The 22,340-nt window shown below is 46.6% G+C and overlaps 1 long non-coding RNA gene across 2 annotated transcripts in view; it reads left to right on the plus strand.

Annotated features, from left to right (window-relative positions):
- Positions 1 to 22,340, plus strand: part of LOC120992205 — a 120,852-nt gene that overhangs the window by 25,830 nt on the left and 72,682 nt on the right. For both annotated transcript variants that reach the window (XR_005776938.1, XR_005776939.1), the window contains exon 3: positions 19,416 to 19,698. This is a non-coding gene — a long non-coding RNA (uncharacterized LOC120992205). The remainder of the gene's footprint in view (positions 1 to 19,415; positions 19,699 to 22,340) is intronic.

The raw sequence follows: 22,340 nt of genomic DNA on the forward strand, positions 1-22,340 counted from the left end.
GTAAAGAAAAACGAGTGTCCATCATTACTTTAAGAAATAAAGGTCAGTCAGTCAGCCGAAAAATTGGGAAAACTTTGAAAGTAAGGGCTATTTGACCATGAAGGAGAGTGATGGGGTGCTGCGCCAGATGACCTGGCCTCCACAGTCACCGGACCTGAACCCAATCAAGATGGTTTGGGGTGAGCTGGACCGCAGAGTGAAGGCAAAAGGGCCAACAAGTGCTAAGCATCTCTGGGAACTCCTTCAAGACTGTTGGAAGACCATTTCAGGGGACAACCTCTTGAAGCTCATCAAGAGAATGCCAAGAGTGTGCAAAGCAGTAATCAAAGCAAAAGGTGGCTACTTTGAAGAACCTAGAATATGACATATTTTCAGTTGTTTTACACTTGTTTGTTATGTATATAATTCAACATGTGTTAATTCATAGTTTTGGTGCCTTCATAGTCATGAAAATAAAGAAAACTCTTTGAATGAGAAGGTGTGTCCAAACTTTTGGTCTGTACTGTATGTTAAAGGCATCCCTTCTTCTGTCTCATTCAGTAGCTATATAACTATTGAGAGAGATGTATTTTTTTTTAATACATTTACACATTTAACCCTCCATTTTAATTATACACTGCTCAAAAAAATAAAGGGAACACAAAAATAACACATCCTAGATCTAAGTTAATTAAATATTCTTCTGAAATACTTTGTTCTTTACATAGTTGAATGTGCTGACAACAAAATCACACAAAAATTAAAAAATGGAAATCAAATTTTTCAACCCATGGAGGTCTGGATTTGGAGTCACACTCAAAATTAAAGTGGAAAAACACACTACAGGCTGATCCAACTTTGATGTAATGTCCTTAAAACAAGTCAAAATGAGGCTCAGTAGTGTGTGTGGCCTCCACGTGCCTGTATGACCTCCCTACAACGCCTGTGAATGATCCTGATGAGGTGGCGGATGGTCTCCTGAGGGATCTCCTCCCAGACCTGGACTAAAGCATCTGCCAACTCCTGGACAGTCTGTGGTGCAACGTGACGTTGGTGGATAGAGCGAGACATGATGTCCCAGATGTGCTCAATTGGATTCAGGTCTGGGGAATGGGCGGGCCAGTCCATAGCATCAATGCCTTCGTCTTGCAGGAACTGCTGACACACTCCAGCCACATGAGGTCTAGCATTGTCTTGCATTAGGAGGAACCCAGGGCCAACCGCACCAGCATATGGTCTCACAAGGGGTCTGAGCATCTCATCTCGGTACCTAATGGCAGTCAGGCTACCTCTGGCGAGCACATGGAGGGCTGTGCGGCCCTCCAAAGAAATGCCACCCCACACCATTACTGACCCAATGCCAAACCGGTCATGCTGGAGGATGTTGCAGGCAGCAGAACGTTCTCCACGGCGTCTCCAGACTCTGTCACGTCTGTCACATGTGCTCAGTGTGAACCTGCTTTCATCTGTGAAGAGCACAGGGCGCCAGTGGCGAATTTGCCAATCTTGGTGTTCTCTGGCAAATGCCAAACGTCCTGCACGGTGTTGGGCTGTAAGCACAAACCCCACCTGTGGACGTCGGCCCTCATATCACCCTCATGGAGTCTGTTTCTGACCGTTTGAGCAAACACATGCACATTTGTGGCCTGCTGGAGGTCATTTTGCAGGGCTCTGGCAGTGCTCCTCCTGTTCCTCCTTGCACAAAGGCGGAGGTAGCGGTCCTGCTGCTGGGTTGTTGCCCTCCTACGGCCTCCTCCACTTCTCCTGATGTACTGGCCTGTCTCCTGGTAGCGCCTCCATACTCTGGACACTACACTGACAGACACAGCAAACCTTCTTGCCACAGCTCGCATTGATGTGCCATCCTGGATAAGCTGCGCTACCTGAGCCACTTGTGTGGGTTGTAGACTCCGTCTCATGCTACCACTAGAGTGAAAGCACCGCCAGCATTCAAAAGTGACCAAAACATCAGCCAGGAAGCATAGGAACTGAGAAGTGGTCTGTGGTCACCACCTGCAGAACCACTCCTTTATTAGGTGTGTCTTGCTAATTGCCTATAATTTCCACCTGTTGTCTATCCCATTTGCACAACAGCATGTGAAATTGATTGTCACTCAGTGTTGCTTCCTAAGTGGACAGTTTGATTTCACAGAAGTGTGATTGACTTGGAGTTACATTGTGTTGTTTAAGTGTTTCCTTTATTTTTTTGAGCAGTGTATTATTTACCCCAGTGTTAAATTCCCCCCCCCCCCCCCCTGGATGCTTGTTTTTTTCCTACAGTGGGGTAGATAATTACACACAGGGTTTTAAAGAATAAACTTCCTGACTCAGACCAAGAGCCGACTCAGCGAATCGAAGCATCCGCACATGCGCATTGCGCAACCTAAGCTTCGGTTCACTTGCTTCTTGTCAGCTCAGCGAATGAACCGAAGATTGGATTCATGAATCGGTTCATTTGAATGAACTGATTCAAATGAACCGATTCATGTGAAAGATCCGAACTTCCCATCTCTAGTTTACTCGCAGTAAACCTTTCCGGCAACCTGTAGCAGTGTCCCCTTCTCGGCGCGTGCTCACAGTGTAAGAAGAAGCCGATGCCAGCAGTCCGCAACGGCGCATCAGGCTGAGCCTGTGCGCACGCGCGGGATCTCAAAGCGGGAGGAGGGGGAGAGGCAGCACTGAGGAGTAGAAGGCGGCGCTGGGCACGAACGGCGATGCGTGCGGCCGGGCACCATGCATCCACAGACCTCCCCTGCTTGGGCACCTTAATTCAGTGATTGACAGGTTAGTAAAACCTGTTTTTCTGCAGAATAAAGCCACAAATAGCTTTTATAAGGCCACCTTAGAAATCTGAATGCTACCCTGGACATGAGCATATGTTTAGCTCACAGGGCTTATAGATGGTGACAGAATCCCTTTAATCATATACATAAATATGATAATTTGGGGCAGGGTGATGAGCCCAGTCCTCCACACCATAGAGCAAAGTGTGCAGATACTGCATATGTTTGGAAAATGTAATAAAAAAGATTGTGAAAGAAAAAAAAATGAAAACCTCACTGAAATGAGAAGTGCACCTCCCTGAAATTAGTTTTTGCAGGTTGGGATGTCTGAAATACATCCATTTGAAATACAGCCATTTTGTGCAAAGATATATTTACTGCAGGCCTACACTGATTCAGGGCGTGTGTGATCCCCCCTATACATACAGGGATTTGAATTAGGTATTTGAAATACAGCCATTTGAAATACATCCATTTTGTGCAAAGATATATTTACTGCAGGCCTACATCGATTCAGGGCATGTGTGATCCCCCCTATACATACAGGGGTTTGAATTAGGCATTTGAAATACAGCCATTTTGGGCAAAAAAATATTTTATTGAGGCCTAGTCTGGTTCAGGCCATGTGAGATACACCCTTTACATACTGTTGTTCTATTCTACTATTAATTAAACACCTATTTAGGGCAAGATCCCAAATTTAAAAAATATGAGGAGAGCGTCAAATAAGGGACGTGGCCCAGGTCGTGGTGCTGCTGGTGGAGCTTCTGTTGCAGGGAGATGACGTGGTCAATCTGTGCCAGCTACACGCACAAGTGAAACCCCTTCCTCAGGTGCGAGTAGGCGACAAAACCTGCAGCGGTATTTGGTGAGCCCAGAACAAGTACAGGCGATAGATTGGGTTGCTGACAGTGGATCCAGTTTCTTCACATTGTTTCCCACCCAGTCTCATGCTGAAAGACCACAGTTGGCACCTGCAGCCGATGTCCATCAGTCTTTCACCTCACCCCCTTGCAAATCAGCCAAGCAGTCTGAGCCCCAAGTCATGCAACAGTCTCTTCTGCTTTTTGATGACTCTGTTAGCAGGGTTTTCCAGGGCCATCCACCTAGCCCTGCCCCAGAAGTGGAAGAGATTGAGTGCACCGATGCCCAACCACTTATTTTTCAAGATGAGTACATGGGAGGACCATCGCAGCACGTCTCGGATAATGACGAAACATAGGTGCCAACTGCTGGGGCTTTCGAAAGTGTGCAGACCGACAAGGAAGTCAGGGTTGAAGACTGGGTTGAAGATGATGTGGAGGAAGATGAGGTCCTCGACCCCACATGGAATCAAGGTCATGCGAGTGACCGATGTAGTTCGGAGGAAGAGGCGGTGGTCGCACAGAGCCACCAGCACAGCAGAAGAGGGAGCAGGGTGCAAAAGCGGAGCGGCTGTCCTCTAGACAGTACGCCTGCTACTGCCCACCGCAGCAAGGGACCGAGCACACCAAAGCCAACTCTAAGGAGTTCCCTGGCGTGGCAGTTCTTCCAACAATGTGCTGATGACAAGACACGAGTGGTTTGCACGCTGTGCAATCAGAGCCTGAAGCGAGACATAAACGTTCTCAACCTGAACACAACCTGCATGACCAGGCATTTAAGTGCAAAGCACGAGCTGCAGTGGAGTAGACACCTCAAAAACCAAGAAAGGTCTCTGGCTCCTCCTGCTTCCTCTTCATGCCGCAGTCACAGCCTCTTCATCCACCTCTGGAGTGACAGTGCCACCTGGCACCCCGTAAACAGAGGATCTGCCAGCAACACCAACACCTGGGTCACCAAGCATTTCCACAATGTCCCACAGAAGCGTTCAGCTCTCCATATTCCAAACGCTGGAGAGGAAGAGGAAGTACCCCCCTACCCACCCGCGATCCCTAGCCCTGAATGCAAGCATTTCTAAATGACTTGGCTTTGAAATACTGTCATTCCGTCTGGTGGAGACGGAGAGCTTTAAAGTCCTTATGGCGGTGGCTGTCCCACAGTACGTCGTGCCCAGCCGCCACTACTTTTCAAGGCGAGCCATCCCTTCCCTTCACAACCAAGTAGGGGACAAAATCAGGTGTGCACTGCGCAACACCATCTGTGGCAAGGTGCACCTGACTACGGATACGTGGACCAGTAAGCACGGTCAGGGCCGTTATATCTCTATAACAGCACACTGGGTAAATGCAGTGGCGGCTGGGCCTGAAGGGGATAGCAGTTTGGCGCATGTCCTTCCACCACCGAGGATTGCAGGGCGCTTCAGTTTGCCTCCTGTTGCTTCCTCCTCCTACTCTGCTTCCTCATCCTCTACCAGCTCCTCATCCGTTCAGCGTAACACCTTCACCACCAACTTCAGCACAGCCAGGGGAAAATGAATGTGCTGAATTTGGTGGTGCAGAGATTCCTGAAGAATTACCCCGACATGTCAGAGCTGCTGCATAAAGTGCGGGCCGTCTGTGCGCGCTTTCGGCGTTCTCACCCTGCTGCTGCTCGCCTGTCAGCGCTGCAGCATAACTTCGGCCTTCCCGCTCACCGCCTCATATGCGACGTGCCCACAAGGTGGAACTCCACCTTGCACATGCTGGCCAGACTGTGCGAGCAGCACCAGGCGATAGGGGAGTTTCAGCTGCAGCACGCACGGGTGAGTCGCTCGGCGAAACAGCACCACTTCACCACCAATGACTGGGCCTCCATGCGAGACCTGTGTTCCTTGTTGCGCTGTTTCGAGTACTCCACCAACATCGCCAGTGCCGATAACGCCGTTCTCGACGTAACTATCCCACTTCTATGCCTCCTTGAAAAAAACGCTCCTGGCGATGATGGAAGAGGATGTGGCACAGTAGGAGGAGGAGGAAGAGGGATCATTTCATAGGGTTTCCGGCCAGTCATTCCCAAGTGGCTCCGAGGGTGGGTTCCTGCACCCACAAACGCCAGGTACACAATTGTCCAGCCAGGGCACAGTTCTGGAGGATAAGGAGGTGGAGGATGAGGAGGAGGAGATGCAGGAGGAAGAACCATGTTCACAGCAGGGTGGCACCCAGACCAGCTCATGGCCATCACTGGTGCGTGGATGGGGGGATACAGAGGACACAGACAATACACCTGCCACACAGGACAGCTTTTCGTTGCCTCTGGGCAGCCTTGCACACATGAGCGATTACGTGCTGCAGTATCTCCGCAACGACCGGAGAGTTGCCAAGATTCTAACTTGTGCTGATTACTGGGTGGCCACGCTGCTGGATCCCCGTTACAAGGACAACGTACCGTCCTTAATTCCGTCACTGGAGCGTGATCGTAAGATGCGCGAGTACAAGCGCACGCTGGTAGACGCGCTTGTAAAAAAAATAAAAAAACATTGTTGACTACCTTCTCCTCCTCCATTGCTGCCTCCACCTACAACACCACATTCACCACCTCCTCAACCTCCGACTCTATATCCACCTCCTTCTCTGAGTTGCAGGTTAATAATTTGTAATTTTTTAGTTATTTTTTTTAAAGTAATTTCCCTATCCACATTTGTTTGCAGAGCAGTTGCCATGCTCTTAAGCACATTTTTCTGCCTTTTACATCACTCTAGCCCTTTCAATGACTATTTTATATCCATTTTAATGCAAAATTTAGTGCCCTAAATTGAAAAAATTCTTATTTTTAATTGTCGGGTGCCATTTTACCATTTTTGGCGTATACAAACCCCTGCTGTGCCTGGGTGACAGGGGCCCAAATCTCTTAAAATCCTTTGTTCTATTGCTGGGTGACAAGAACCCACTTTTGCCGCGAATAAACCCCTGCTGTGCCTGGGTGACAGGGGCTTAAAGGGCTTCTGTCACCCCACTAAACATTTTTTTTTTTTTTTGCTTACTTATAGGGATGAGCGAACCCGAACTGTATAGTTCGGGTTCGTACCGAATTTTGGGGTGTCCGTGACACGGACCCAAACCCGAACATTTTCGTAAAAGTCCGGGTTCGATGTTCGGCGCTTTCTTGGCGCTTTTTAAAAGGCTGCAAAGCAGCCAATCAACAAGCGTCATACTACTTGCCCCAAGAGGCCATCACAGCCTTGCCTACTATTGGCATGGCTGTGATTGGCCAGTGCAGCATGTGACCCAGCCTCTATATAAGCTTGGGTCACGTAGCGCTGCACGTCACTCTGCTGATACAAGCGTAGGGAGAGGTTGCTGCTGCGACGTTAGGGCGAGATTAGGCAGATTAACTCCTCCAAAAGACTTAATTCAGTGATCGATCTCCAGCTGTGGATCATTGAAGTGCTGATATTGAATTGCTCACTTTTTTTAGGCTGCCCAGAGCGTTTTTAGATCACTTTTTTCTGGGGTGATCGGCGGCCATTTTGTGGCTTGTGGTGCGCCAGCACAAGCTACCGCCAAGTGCATTTAACCATCAATAGTGTGGTTATTTTTTGCTATATCCTACATCAGGTGCAGGCTGAGCCTGTGTCACCCAAGTGCATTTAACCATCAATAGTGTGGTTATTTTTTGGCCATATACTACATCAGGTGCAGGCTGAGCCTGTGTCACCCAAGTGCATTTAACCATCAATAGTGTGGTTATTTTTTGCTATATCCTACATCAGGGTCAAGCTTTCATCAAGTGCATTTAACCATCAATAGTGTGGTTATTTTTTGGCCATATACTACATTAGGTGCAGGCTGAGCCTGTGTCACCCAAGTGCATTTAACCATCAATAGTGTGGTTATTTTTTGCTATATCCTACATCAGGGTCAAGCTTTCATCAAGTGCATTTAACCATCAATAGTGTGGTTATTTTTTGGCCATATACTACATCAGGGGCAAGTTGAGCCTGTCACCCAGCGCCTAAAAAATAGGCCTGACATTTCTATTCCTCCAAATCAGTACAGTTTTAGCTGGTCAAGTTATATTTAGTGACCGTAAAAGCACAGTTTTTGTTCTGGGTTGAAAAACTATTCCCAAATTTGCCATTATCAATATTTGTAGTTTCTGCTATATCAGGCCTACTTTAAATCTATCCCAAAAAGGATATCTTAGATTCAAGGTGCTGATAGTGTCATTCTGAAAAACTTAACACACACGCTACAGTGCAGATACAAATCTAATTCTGTGATTAAAGGTATACCTGTCACACAGCGCCTAAAAAATAGGCCTGACATTTATATTCAGCTAAATCTGTCATTACTGCTGTGCCTGTATTAGTGTAATACGGTACCTAAATAGATAGCCAGACAGTGTTAGGTGTCTGTAAAAAAAAGGCCTAAATTTTAATTCAATACATTGGCCCGAATAATATTTTTCTTACTGTGGTGAACGGTAACAATGAGGAAAACATCTATTAAGGGACGCAGACGTGGACATGGTCGTGGTGGTGTTAGTGGACCCTCTGGTGCTGGGAGAGGACGTGACCGTTCTGCCACAGCCACACGTCCTAAAGTACCAACTACCTCAGGTCCCAGTAGCCACCAGAATTTACAGCGATATTTGGTGCGGCCCAATGCCGTTCTAAGGATGGTAAGGCCTGAGCAGGTACAGGCATTAGTCAATTGGGTGGCCGACAGTGCATCCAGCACGTTCACATTATCTCCCACCCAGTCTTCTGCAGAAAGCGCACAGATGGCGCATGAAAACCAAGCCCATCAGTCTGTCACATCACCCCCATGCATATCAGGGAAACTGTCTGAGCCTCAAGTTATGCAGCAGTCTCTTATGCTGTTCGAAGACTCTGCTGGCAGGGTTTCCCAAGGGCATCCACCTAGCCCTTCCCCAGGGGTGGAAGAGATAGAATGCACTAACGCACAACCACTTATGTTTCCTGATGATGAGGACATGGGAATACCACCTCAGCACGTCTCTGATGATGACGAAACACAGGTGCCAACTGCTGCGTCTTTCTGCAGTGTGCAGACTGAACAGGAGGTCAGGGATCAAGACTGGGTGGAAGACGATGCAGGGGACGATGAGGTCCTAGACCCCACATGGAATGAAGGTCGTGCCACTGACTTTCACAGTTCGGAGGAAGAGGCAGTGGTGAGACCGAGCCAACAGCGTAGCAAAAGAGGGAGCAGTGGCAAAATCAGAACACCCGCCGCCAAGAGACTCCGCCTGCTACTGACCGCCGCCATCTGGGACCGAGCACCCCAAAGGCAGCTTCAAGGAGTTCCCTGGCATGGCACTTCTTCAAACAATGTGCTGACGACAAGACCTGCACAACCAAGTGTCCGATAAAATCAAGTGTGCACTGCGCAACGCCATCTGTGGCAAGGTCCACCTAACCACAGATACGTGGACCAGTAAGCACGGCCAGGGACGCTATATCTCCCTAACTGCACACTGGGTAAATGTAGTGGCGGCTGGGCCCCAGGCGGAGAGCTGTTTGGCGCACGTCCTTCCGCCGCCAAGGATCGCAGGGCAATATTCTTTGCCTCCTGTCTCCTCCTACTCAGCTTCCTCCTCCTCTTCTTCCACCTGCTCATCCAGTCAGCCACACACCTTCACCACCAACTTCAGCACAGCCCGGGGTAAACATCAGCAGGCCGTTCTGACAGGCCCCACACCGGAGGAGTTGTGGCAGGGTATAGAACAACAGACCGACGAGTGGTTGCTGCCGGTGAGCCTCAAGCCCGGCCTGGTGGTGTGCGATAATGGGCGAAATCTCGTTGCAGCTCTGGGACTAGCCGGTTTGACGCACATCGCTTGCCTGGCGCATGTGCTGAATTTGGTGGTGCAGAAGTTCATTCTCAACTACCCCGACATGTCAGAGCTGCTGCATAAAGTGCGGGCCGTCTGTTCGCGCTTCCGGCGTTCACACCCTGCCGCTGCTCGCCTGTCTGTGCTACAGCGTAACTTCGGCCTTCCCGCTCACCGCCTCATATGCGACGTGCCCACCAGGTGGAACTCCACCTTGCACATGCTGGACAGACTGTGCGAGCAGCAGCAGGCCATAGTGGAGTTTCAGCTGCAGCACGCACGGGTCAGTCGCACTGCGGATCAGCCCCACTTCACCACCAATGACTGGGCCTCCATGCGAGACCTGTGTGCCCTGTTACGCTGTTTCGAGTACTCCACCAACATGGCCAGTGGCGATGACGCCGTTATCAGCGTTACCATACTACTTCTATGTCTCCTTGAGAAAACACTTAGGGCGATGATGAAAGAGGAGGTGGCCCAGGGGGAAGAGGAGGAAGAGGGGTCATTTTTAGCACTTTCAGGCCAGTCTCTTCGAAGTGACTCAGAGGGAGGTTTTTTGCAACACCAGAGGCCAGGTACAAATGTGGCCAGACAGGGCCCACTACTGGAGGACGAGGAGGACAAGGATAAGGAGGAGGTGGAGGAGGATGAGGATGAAGCATGTTCACAGCGGGGTGGCACCCAAAGCAGCTCGGGCCCATCACTGGTGCGTGGCTGGGGGGAAACACAGGACGATGACGATACGCCTCCCACAGAGGACAGCTTGTCCTTACCTCTGGGCAGCCTGGCACACATGAGCGACTACATGCTGCAGTGCCTGCGCAACGACAGCAGAGTTGCCCACATTTTAACGTGTGCGGACTACTGGGTTGCCACCCTGCTGGATCCCCGGTACAAAGACAATGTGCCCACCTTACTTCCTACACTGGAGTGTGATAGGAAGATGCGCGAGTACAAGCGCACGTTGGTAGACGCGCTACTGAGAGCATTCCCAAATGTCACAGGGGAACCAGTGGAATCCCAAGGCGAAGGCAGAGGAGGAGCAAGAGGTCGCCAACGCAGCTGTGTCACGGCCAGCTCCTCTGAGGGCAGGGTTAGCATGGCAGAGATGTGGAAAAGTTTTGTCACCACGCCACAGCTAACTACACCACCACCTGATACGGAACGTGTTAGCAGGAGGCAACATTTCACTAACATGGTGGAACAGTACCTGTGCACACCCCTCCACGTACTGACTGATGGTTCGGCCCCATTCAACTTCTGGGTCTCCAAATTGTCCACGTGGCCAGAGCTAGCCTTTTATGCCTTGGAGGTGCTGGCCTGCCCGGCGGCCAGCGTTTTGTCTGAACGTGTATTCAGCACGGCAGGGGGCGTCATTACAGACAAACGCAGCCGCCTGTCTACAGCCAATGTGGACAAGCTGACGTTCATAAAAATGAACCAGGCATGGATCCCACAGGACCTGTCCAACCCTTGTGCAGATTAGACATTAACTACCTCCCCTTAACATTATATTATTGTACTCCAGGGCACTTCCTCATTCAATACTATTTTTATTTTCATTTTACCATTATATTGCGGGGCAACCCAAAGTTGAATGAACCTCTCCTCTGTCTGGGTGCCGGGGCCTAAATGTGTGACAGTGGCCTGTTCCAGTGGTGTTTGACGTGAAGCCTGATTCTCTGCTATGACATGAAGACTGATTCTGTGCTGACATGAAGCCAGATTCTCTGTTACGCGACCTCTCTCCTCTGCCTGGGTGCCTGGGCCTAAATATGTGACAGTGGCCTGTTCCAGTGGTGGCTGACGTGAAGCCTGATTCTCTGCTATGACATGAAGACTGATTCTGTGCCGAAATGAAGCCATATTCTCTATTACGGGACCTCTCTCCTCTGCCTGGCTGCCTGGGCCTAAATATGTGACAGTGGCCTGTTCCAGTGGTGGGTGACGTGAAGCCTGATTCTCTGCTATGACATGAAGACTGATTCTGTGCTGACATGAAGCCAGATTCTCTGTTACGGGACCTCTCTCCTCTGTCTGGGTGCCAGGGCCTAAATGTGTGACAGTGGCCTCTACCAGTGGTGGGTGACGTGAAGCCTGATTCTCTGCTATGACATGAAGACTGATTCTGTGCTGACATGAAGCCAGATTCTCTGTTACGGGACCTCTCTCCTCTGTCTGGGTGCCAGGGCCTAAATGTGTGACAGTGGCCTCTTCCAGTGGTGGGTGACGTGAAGCCTGATTCTCTGCTATGACATGAAGACTGATTCTGTGCTGACATGAAGCCAGATTCCCAGTTACGGGACCTCTCTCCTCTGTCTGGGTGCCAGGGCCTAAATGTGTGACAGTGGCCTCTTCCAGTTGTGGGTGACGTGAAGCCTGATTCTCTGCTATGACATGAAGACTGATTCTGTGCTGAAATGAAGCCAGATTCTCTATTACGGGACCTCTCTCCTCTGCCTGGGTGCCTGGGCCTAAATATGTGACAGTGGCCTGTTCCAGTGGTGGGTGACGTGAAGCCTGATTCTCTGCTATGACATGAATACAGATTCTGTGCTGAAATGAAGCCAGATTCTCTATTACGGGACCTCTCTCCTCTGCCTGGGTGCCTGGGCCTAAATATGTGACAGTGGCCTCTTCCAGTGGTGGGTGACGTGAAGCCTGATTCTCTGCTATGACATGAAGACTGATTCTCTGCTGACATGAAGCCAGATTCTCTGCTATGGCATGAAGAGACTGATTCTCTGCTGACATGAAGCCAGATTCTCTGCTATGGCATTAAGAAACTGATTCTCTGCTGATGAGAAGCCAGATTCTCTGCTATGGGACCTCTGTCCAATTGATATTGGTTAATTTTTATTTTTTTTATTTTTATTTTTATTCATTTCCCTATCCACATTTGTTTGCAGGGGATTTACCTACATGTTGCTGCCTTTTGCAGCCCTCTAGCTCTTTCCTGGGCTGTTTTACAGCCTTTTTAGTGCCGAAAAGTTCGGGTCCGCATTGACTTCAATGGGGTTCGGGTTCGGGACGAAGTTCGGGTCGGGTTCGGATCCCGAACCCCAACATTTCCGGGAAGTTCGGCCGAACTTCTCGAACCCGAACATCCAGGTGTTCGCTCAACTCTACTTACTTATAATCCCTACACTGCGATTTATGGCTACATGATCAAATTAATCATTTTGGTCCTGTAGATTTAGTTTAAAACAAGCTTTTAAAATATGCTAATTACCTTGCTACCAGCAAGTAGGGCGGCTACTTGCTGGTAGCAGCCGCATCCTCCGATCGTAAAGACACCCCCTCCACATTGTGATTGACAGGGCCAGGGAACGGAATCGTTCTCTGCTGGCCCTGTCTGTTTGCATTTAAAATCTTGCGCCTGCGCCGCGGCCGTACCTGTCTTCAATTGGTGCAGGCGCACTGAGAGGTGGCCGCTCGCTCGGCCGCTCTATCCTCAATGCGCCTGCGCCGATGACGTCACATCTACACCCGGCGCAGGCGCATTGAGGATGGAGCGGCCGCCTCTTAGTGCGCCTGCGCCAATTGAAGACAGGTACGGCGCGGCGCAGGCGCAAGATTTTAAATGCAAACAGGCAGGGCCAGCAGAGAACGATCCCGTTCCCTGGCCCTGTCAATCACAATGTAGAGGGGGCGTCTTTACGATCGGAGGATGCGGCTGCTACCAGCAAGTAGCCGCCCTACTTGCTGGTAGCAAGGTAATTAGCATATTTTAAAAGCTTGTTTTAAACTAAATCTACAGGACCAAAATGATTAATTTGATCATGTAGCCATAAATCGCAGTGTAGGGATTCTAAGTAAGCAAAAAAAAAAAAAAAAGTTTAGTGGGGTGACAGAAGCCCTTTCAATCTCTCAAAATCCTCTTTTCTATTGCTGGGTGACAAGAACCCCTTTTTGCCGTGAATGAACCCCTGCTGTGCCTGAGTGACAGGGGCCTAAATCTCTCAAAATCCTCTGTTCTATTGCTGGGTGACATGATCCCCCTTTTTGTCGTGAATGAACCCCTGCTGTGCCTGGGTAACAGGGGTCTAAATCTCTCAAAATCCTCTGTTCTATTGTATTGCTGGGTGACATGAACCCCCTTTTGCCGTGAATGAACCCCTGCTCTGCATTGCTGACAGGGAACTAAATTTAGTGAAAACATCTGTTACTGATCGGAAGATGCGCGACTACAAGCGCACGCTGATGATGGCATTCCCACCTGACAGCGGGGGCACAGTGGAAGCACAAGGCGAAGGCAGAGGAGGAGGAAGAGGTCGCCAACGCAGCTGGGGCACCGCCAGCACCTGAGAAGGCAGGGTTAGCATGGCCCAAATGTGGAAAGCTTTGTCAGCCTTGGAGGTGCTGACCTGCCCTGCAGCCAGTGTATAGTGTGAACGTGTGTTTAGCACGGCAGAGAGCATTATCACAGGCCACAGTCAATGTGGACAAGCTTACGTTTATTAAAATGAACCAGGCATGGATCCCACAGGACTTGTCCGTACCTTGTGCAGAATAGACATTTATACCGGCCTCAACCATCCATTCTTGTACTCAAGTGCACTTATTCTGTTTTATTTTGTTATATGTCCCAATATTTTGGGGGATACCCTAATTTAAAAATAAAAAATAACACAAATTAGTGTTGGCTACCTATTCCTCCTTCACCGCCGCTGCCACCTACACCGCCACGTCAACCTACACCGCCACATCCATCCATCCACCGCCTCCTCAACCTCCTACTCCTAGATCCAGATTGTTATTTTTCATTTTTTTGTATTTTATGTTATTTTAAGTCATTTATCTATCCACAGTTGCCATGCTCTGAAGCACATTTTGATGCCTTTTGCAGCACTCTAGCCCTTTCCAGGACTATTTTAGAGCCATTGTAGTGCCCAAAAGTTTGGGTCCCTATTGACTTCAATGGGGTTTGGGTTCGGGGTCAAGTTCGGGTCAAGTTCGGGTTCCGAACCCGAACTTTTTTTTCAAGTTCGGCCGAACTCGTCGAACCCGAACATCCAGGTGTCCGCTCAACTCTACTTATTAGCCGTTGGGTGGTGAAGTGCTAAAATTGCAGCACTATTTGTCATGTATTAGTGGCAAAAGAAAAATACGTTTGCCGTTCAGCGGTGCAGTTATATGTTCTAAAACCCTTTTTATCATGTAATAGTGGCAAAAGTAAAAAGTATATTTGCAGTTCAGTGGTGCAGTTACTGTATATGTTCTAAAGCCTTTTGTGGCGTGTATAAGTGGAAAAAGAAAAATATATTTGCCATTCAGCAGTGCATTTATATGCTCTAAAGCCTTTTGTGGTTTGTATTAGTGGCAAAAGTAAAATATATTTGCAGTTCATCAGTGCATTTATATGTTCTAATGCCTTTTGTGGTGTGTATTAGTGGCAAAAGAAAAATATATTTGCCACTCAGCGGTGTGGTTATATGTTCTAAAGCCTTCTGTGGCATGTATAAGTGGAAAAATAAGGGCCTATTTGCCATTCAGCGGTGAAGTTATATGTTCTAAAGCCCTTTTTTGTGTGTATTAGTGGCAAAAGAAAAATATATTTGCCTTTTAGCGGTGCCGTTATATGTTCTAAAGCTTTTTTTGGCATGTATTAGTGGCCAAATAAAAATATATTTGCTGTTCAGCGATGCAGTTATATGTTCTAAAGCCTTCTGTGGCGTGTATAAGTGGAAAAAAATAAGGGCCTATTTGCCGTTCCGCAGTGCAGTTATATGTTCTAAAGCCCAATTTTTGGTGTATTAGTGGAAAAATAAAAATATATTTGCAGTTTAATGGTGCATTTAATTGTTCAAAAAAATTTTTTGTCGTGAATTAGTGGAAAAATAAAAATATATTTGCCGTTCAGCAGTGCAGTTATATGTTCTATAGCCCTTTTTTGCGTGTATTAGCGGCACAAAAAACTATTTTCCGTTGTGTGGTAAGGGGGCGTGGCAGCAGGAGCCGCAGCGAGAGGCCTGAGCTCCCGGTGTCGCCTAGAGGTCATGTCTTGACCAGCAACCCAGCGGTTCTTGAATGGTTGACTCAGTCATGTCTGTTTTGGATCCACCTCTGGTTTTTTTGGCATTAGCAATACTGATGGATTACTGACCAAATGCTGACCGAGTGAAGGCAGAAGCTCAACAGATAGGATCTGTTTTTTGGGGGTTATTGTTCTGATGGATCAGTGGAAGGGCAAAATAATCTGTGATGTCAACACAAACTTACTGCTGACACCCTTTACACTCTGTCGGGGGGCTCTACTCGTATAAGCGTTTAATAGAACAGGTTCTGTAGACATCTACGTGGAATCAGATGACGACGGTGTAAAAGGAGTGCGCTTCTTCTTGGCGCTAACATCGACCTGTAAGGCTGAGTTCATATTTGAGTTATTTGGTCAGTTTTGGCCCAAATAAGTGAAGTGTGCAGTGATTCTAAAAGCGAAGCCTGTCATATGAATGTCATACTGACTCACAGTATTATTTCACTACCACAGCAGACTCCCTATGCCTGTTACTGCAAGGCACAGTGTTCTACACCACTATAAAGGCTCTCTGCAGCCAGGAAATAGCCGTTTTTTTTATGAAATTCGCTGCAAATATATTCGGATCAGTGACATCCAGTGTACGTTTTACAAAAATTAAGCAAACCAGCCGTATCAAATTTTTTAAAAATTCGCTCATCTCTAATAGGCACCTCAGTTCAATTGAATCACATAAAGCGGCATTACCCTATCCAGTGGGAAAACAAAATGTTTCAAGAGTTCAGTGTCAGATAGTCCAACAAGAGTTTCCTCCTTCTCTCTGCCTCCTTTGCGGCAGCCAGGCAGCATCGACATACAGACAGTCTCCTTTTCATCCTCAGTTACCTGCTCAGACTCCTCCTCCTCCTTTCCACCATCAGCCATTGATAACCAGACATGTGGTCAGGAATCAATCTTACAAGCCCAACAATCCAATGGTGTGCATAATTAATTCCCAACTGGCCAAGTTGCTGGCGGTGCAGTTGCTGTTGTACCATTTAGTAGAGTCTGCTGCCTTTAGGGAGCTGTAGACATTTACTCAGCCTCGGTGAAGATAGGAAAAAATGCGTATAGCAGCACAACAAAAAATTAAAGTCTTATCTTGTGGTGGTGCCAGCCGTGTTGGGAGCCAGTCAGAAGTTCCCCCTTGGATGTGTCATATAGAAGAAACCGCAGCACTCTCCTGTCTTCAATTCAGTGGAATTTATTTCACCAGCAAAAAAATTTGACGTTTCGACCGTAAAGGTCTTTCCCTTTACGGTCGAAACGTCGCATTTTTTTGCTGGTGAAATAAATTCCACTGAATTGAAGACAGGAGAGTGCTGCGGTTTCTTCTATATGACGCATCCTCGGTGAAGATACCTATTCAGCATTATTAATTCTCCCAAAAAGCCATCCCTGCTTTATTCTCTCATGTGGTGGAGAACGTGGACTTCTCATTGTGTTGTACCCCACAATATGTGTATTTATTTCCAGGTCCTCTGATACTGTGCCTTGATAATATTGTTATGCAACTCTTATTACATTTAATGTGCCTGGTTGTCCAGCAGGTGGCAGTGTATCTGGCTAGAATACTTTTAGATAGAATTAAGCATATCATTACATTCTCCCACCTTTTAGGCAGAAGTAGGCTAGTCCTGCTTCCTACCAAGGGAAGTGTTGCAGGAAGCTATATAGGGAGTTAAGTTTAGAGTCCAAAAAGACCAGACATGGCGCAGTGAGGGGAGTGTTCCCCCCTCCTGTGCCCCAAGTCTTCCAGGGGAAGCAGCTTGAGTATTTTGAGGTGGTCAACAGCCAAAGGCACCCCACTCAACAGTACAATAACCTCTAGACAATCCAGTAACCATAAAGCTGAAGCCAAAGATTAGCACAGCATAGAGAGAGAGATAAAGCATATTATTTGGATGACACAAGTTTATTGCAAGTTGATTCAAGTAAAACCATTTAACTTCACCAAGTCTGTACAGTACACTACTTACTCCACCAAATACAACTCCTTTGTTGCTAAGGAGCCTAACCCAGGGGAGCGACAGTATCCAGGTAGGAGTACCGTGACACAGACCATTAAGGCGGTATCACCACTCGGCATTCCTCAATCAGCTCCGGGAAGGGGGGGCGTTGCACTTGCAAATGTCATTGTACTGCAAATTGCACGCCACGGCAATGACAGTACATGCCTTTCAGAGCCCACTAGTTCAATTTTTTTGCGGCAGTCGCAATGCAGCCTACAGTAATAATTCCAGGTCCTTTTAACATCTTGATGATTGTATTGGCCTAGCTCCCACACCAGGGACTTTTCCACCTAGCTTCTCCTCCAAGGATACCCTCCCATCTCCAATAGCAGCAGACATCCTCCCTCCTATCACACATCAAGTCAAGCACAAGCAACAATGGGCACAACATGGTGGCCATGCTGAACCTGGAGAAATACCGCATGCTGCCTGCATGACGCAGCTAGTTGTGCAATGCGTTTTAAACTACATAGTGCAGTGGTTTGCTGAAGATATTGGCAATATCCAGTAGACTGTCCTTGCATTTCAGCCATTCTTATGAGGCAAAGATAAGGAACACTCTCCTGGACTTCCAGTGACAGAATGCCGTTACACCACTTAATATATTATGTTCCAATTCGCTGGAGTTCAACATTGCACCCATGCTAGAGCATCTGTATAGGCAGCAGAATGCTACAAACAATTTTGTCATGCACCAGACCACCTTAGCAGGGAGCATGTGTTGCTTTTTAGGTCCAGCAGATGCAGCTCATCAGACGCCTGTCGTGGTCTGAAGCCCTTTGAATAGGACACAAAAATTGTTAGCAGGGACAAATGCGGCATGAACAATCTCATCTCCCTCATGTTTTCTTAGAACAGATGCTGGCACTCATACAGCAAGGGATGATGACAAAAGAAGAACATCTAATGCATCTTGCTGTCCACCCTGTAGCTGTTGGGAACTCACCATGTATGTTTAAACAGCATCTGCCCCTGATAAGGGACAATTGTTAAAGCTTTGGAATATGAAAAAGCAGAACACATGTGCAGGGGTGGTGTGTTTTTAAACACGCTGTTTGTTAACGGCATCAACCACGCGTTTACCCATAGCTATGTATGTCAATGTCACTCTGACATGATTTGCTATTGCTGTCCTTGCGTTCAAATGCCTACGAAAGTGGAGAGGAGGAGAGAAAGGAGAGTCCTAGGAGACTAGATGGTGCTATATACCAGTTTCCAGGGCAATTGGAGCAGCTTTGTTTTGGGTAAAATCCATTTGTTTCTGAACCAAACTTTTTAAAAGAATTAGCGAGTATGAAATGAACCAAATCTCAACAGGTTCTTGCATGTCATATTTAAGACCACCAGATAGCTAGTCTGGAAATCCATACACGGAAGTAAATCACAGTATTGCAGGAAGTGGTGTAAAGTCCAGGCCGTATGTATTCTCACATTTATCAAGCACACATTAGGCTACATGCAGACGACCGTGCCGTTTTGTGCGGTCCGCAAACCGCGGATCCGCAAAAAACGGAAGCCGTCCGTGTGCCTTCCACAATTTGCGGAACGAAACGGGTGGCCCATTGTAGAAATGCCTATTCTTGTCAGCAAAACGGACAAGAATAGGACATGTTTTTTTTTTTTTGCGGAGCCACAGAACGATGTGCTGTCCGCATCTTTTGTGGCCCCATTGAAGTGAATGGGTCCGCACCTGAGCCGCAAAAAAATGCAGCTCGGATGCGGACCACAAAAACGGTCGTGTGCATGAGGCCTTACACATACATATATTCTCATTGTACACGTATGAATACACATTGCAATAAGCATACACATACAATTTCACCGTTTTTGTAGATATATCCTGAATATAATTTCTGTTGACAGACATTTTTGTTAAATAGAGAATAAGAATGAGCAATAATGTCTAATTATTAAAATTAAATTCCACAGATGAAGAAGACGTTCAAGTATATGTGTCTGAACTCATGACTGAAGGAGAAGCCACCAATATACGCTGTACTGCAGAACACACAGTCCAGTCCACCTTCTCTACGATGGAACAAACCTGGTCAGATTCAAAAGAAGTCAGTGGAACAAAATAGAGGAAAATGGAGAGAAGAATCAGAACTTACTTATATTCCTTCATATGTGGATGACGGGAGTCCTGTTCAATGCATCGCTACGTATCCTAATGGGCAACATACAGAAACATCAAGAACTTTGAATATCAAATGTATGTATAATAGGGGACTAGGTATAATGAATTATTGGTATACATTTGGTTGACCAACAGTTTTTAAAAATATCCATCAGTTACAGTATATCCGAACATGTCAAATTTTTATATAAATTTCCATTAGGTCAGAGAGACAAAAGCCAGTTCACATTAGTTTGTCCCCTTCATTGTACTGTACTGTAAGTGTCAAACTGGGGTATGCTGAGTCCAGCTGAGAGCTTTATAGTAAGGGCTCCTTCTCTAGACAGAAAATGTTCTCCAGTTGTCATCTTAGTAATACGATAAATAATAATAAAAATAATAATTAGTGTTAAGCAAATCGCAGTCCACAAAGTGAATTTCAGGGAAAACTAGATTTGACGCGAAGCTGAATTGCCTCATGTTTCATGGCAGCCAATCGATTTTTCCCTGAAATGGCATTAAAAAAAATATATATTAAAAAAATCATACTTACCTCATCCATTTGAGAGCACAGCATCGTCCGCCGCCATCTTGATTGAAGATCCGGTGCGAAATCCCGTCCGTGCTGACATCATCAAGGCCAAGCAAGATTTTTCATTAGAGCTTCAATCAAGATGGTGGTGGCTAATTCCCCGTCCTTTGGATATTCTATAGGGTTTACAGGACAAGTAGGGAGGTACTAGGGCCAGTGGGCAATATACACCACAACCCCTGTCGCCCAATTTCACCTTCCACTTTGTACCTGATTTATTTCCCTAGTGAGATATATGTCTGTGTGTTGTGCCTTTATTAGGGCACGTCTTATTTGTTATTAGTCTAGTAGGGGCTATTTTATCTCCTTAATTAATAAAAGCGAAGTTTTATTTAGTCTGCTGCCCCTTTAGTTTATCCTAATATACAATTGAAACACTAGTGGTGAGGGCCCTGATCTCAAGAGCTTGCAATCTATGACGAAAAGGTGACAAAAAGTGGTTGTTTTATAAAATAATCCATCATCCTTGGTACTAGATAGGGCAGTGCAGGTGTTGCTGCACGAGTTAGTGCATTGAGTGTAGTAATTACTATCAGAAGATGGAGTTAGGTCCTGAAGAATGAGGGGGAAAAAACTGAGAGAGTCAGTTTAGGGAAAATGATAAGCCTGTCCCAAAAAATGTGTTTTTAAGGCACGTTTGAAGCAAAGGAATTTGGGATTTAATCTGATTGTCCGTGGCAGTGCATTACATAGAGCTGGTGCAGCATGAGAAAAGTTTTGAAGATAGGAGTGAAAGTTTCAGATTATAGAGGATGTTAGTCTTAGATCATTGACATAATGGAGAACGCGAATAAGGTGGTAGATAGAGATGAGGGGGAGTATGTACAGAGGTACAGCACCATGGAGAGCTTTGTGGGTAAGAAGTTTAAGCTGTATTCTGCAGTGGAAGGGCAACTAGTGAATTGACTGGAACAGACTAGAGGCATTGGCATAGCAGGTGGAAAGATAGATGAGCCTGGCTGCTGAATTAGGACAGATTGAAGGGTTGAGAGTTTAATGTGGGAAAGACCAATTAGTAATGAGTTGCAGCAGTCAAGACAATAATGAATCAAAGCAACATCAAGAGTTTTGACCATTTCCACTATGAGAAAAGCGCAGATTCTGGAGATGTTCTTGAGCTGCAGATTACAAGAGCGTGAAAGTGATTGAATATGGAAAAACAAAGGAAAGATCTCAGTCAGACATAACCCCAAGAAGGGTATGCTTCCCTGGAGTTATGGTGGTACCACCGACTGAAATTGAGACATCAGATTGAGGTAGGTTTGTAGACGGATGAAATACAAGAAGTTGAGTTTTTGAGAGATTCAGTTTAAGGTAGAGAGAGGGCAGGATTTTAGAGACAGGTTCCATATAATCACTGGTGTGTTGTAGCACTGCCCAAGCAATGTCAAAGGATGAAGCATATAGTTGGAAGTCATAAATATAGAGATGGTACTGAAAACCAAATCTTAACCCTGAGGAACCCCAACAGTAAGAGGAGAGGAAGTAGAACCAGCAACTGACACACTGAAAGAGAGGCTACAGAGAGAGGAAGAAAACAAAAAAGGGCAGCATCCTTAAGTCCAATAGAGTGGATCATGGTGAGTGGGAGTTTGTGGTCTAACATATCAAATGCTGCAGAATTAGTAGAAAGTAGATTTCATTCATTTTTGCTGGAGATTGTTATACACTTTCATAAGGGCAGTTTACTTATAGTGTAGTGGGCAGAAAGCCAGATCATAAGGAGTCACAAAGAGAGTTTTCCAAATTGCAGCTGATTAGGAGAAAGTAGAACAGACATTCTAGGAGCATACAGATTAGGAGGAGATTAGAGGCAGGCTGATAGTTAGCAGCACAGGTTGGATCAATAGAAGATTTTTTTTTTAGTATTGGGGTTATAACAAATTGTTTAAAAGAGGAGAGAAAGATGCCAGAAGAGAGTGAGAGGTTAAATATTGTAGTTAGATGAGTAATATTAGATATTAGAGAGACTGGAGGAGGTGGTAATAGGATCACTACTGCAGGTAGCTGGTTGAGAAGATTGGAGCCTGGAGGCTTTTTCTATTATTAGGTCAAATAAGGATGTGTGTCATGGAAATCAAAGCTGGTTGGGGACAAGGAGATTGTTTCTTACAAGATGTTATTAATCTTATCTCTGATATGGCCA

The sequence above is a fragment of the Bufo bufo genome, chromosome 1 (assembly GCF_905171765.1).
Source record: "Bufo bufo chromosome 1, aBufBuf1.1, whole genome shotgun sequence".
Classification (NCBI taxonomy): domain Eukaryota; kingdom Metazoa; phylum Chordata; class Amphibia; order Anura; family Bufonidae; genus Bufo; species Bufo bufo.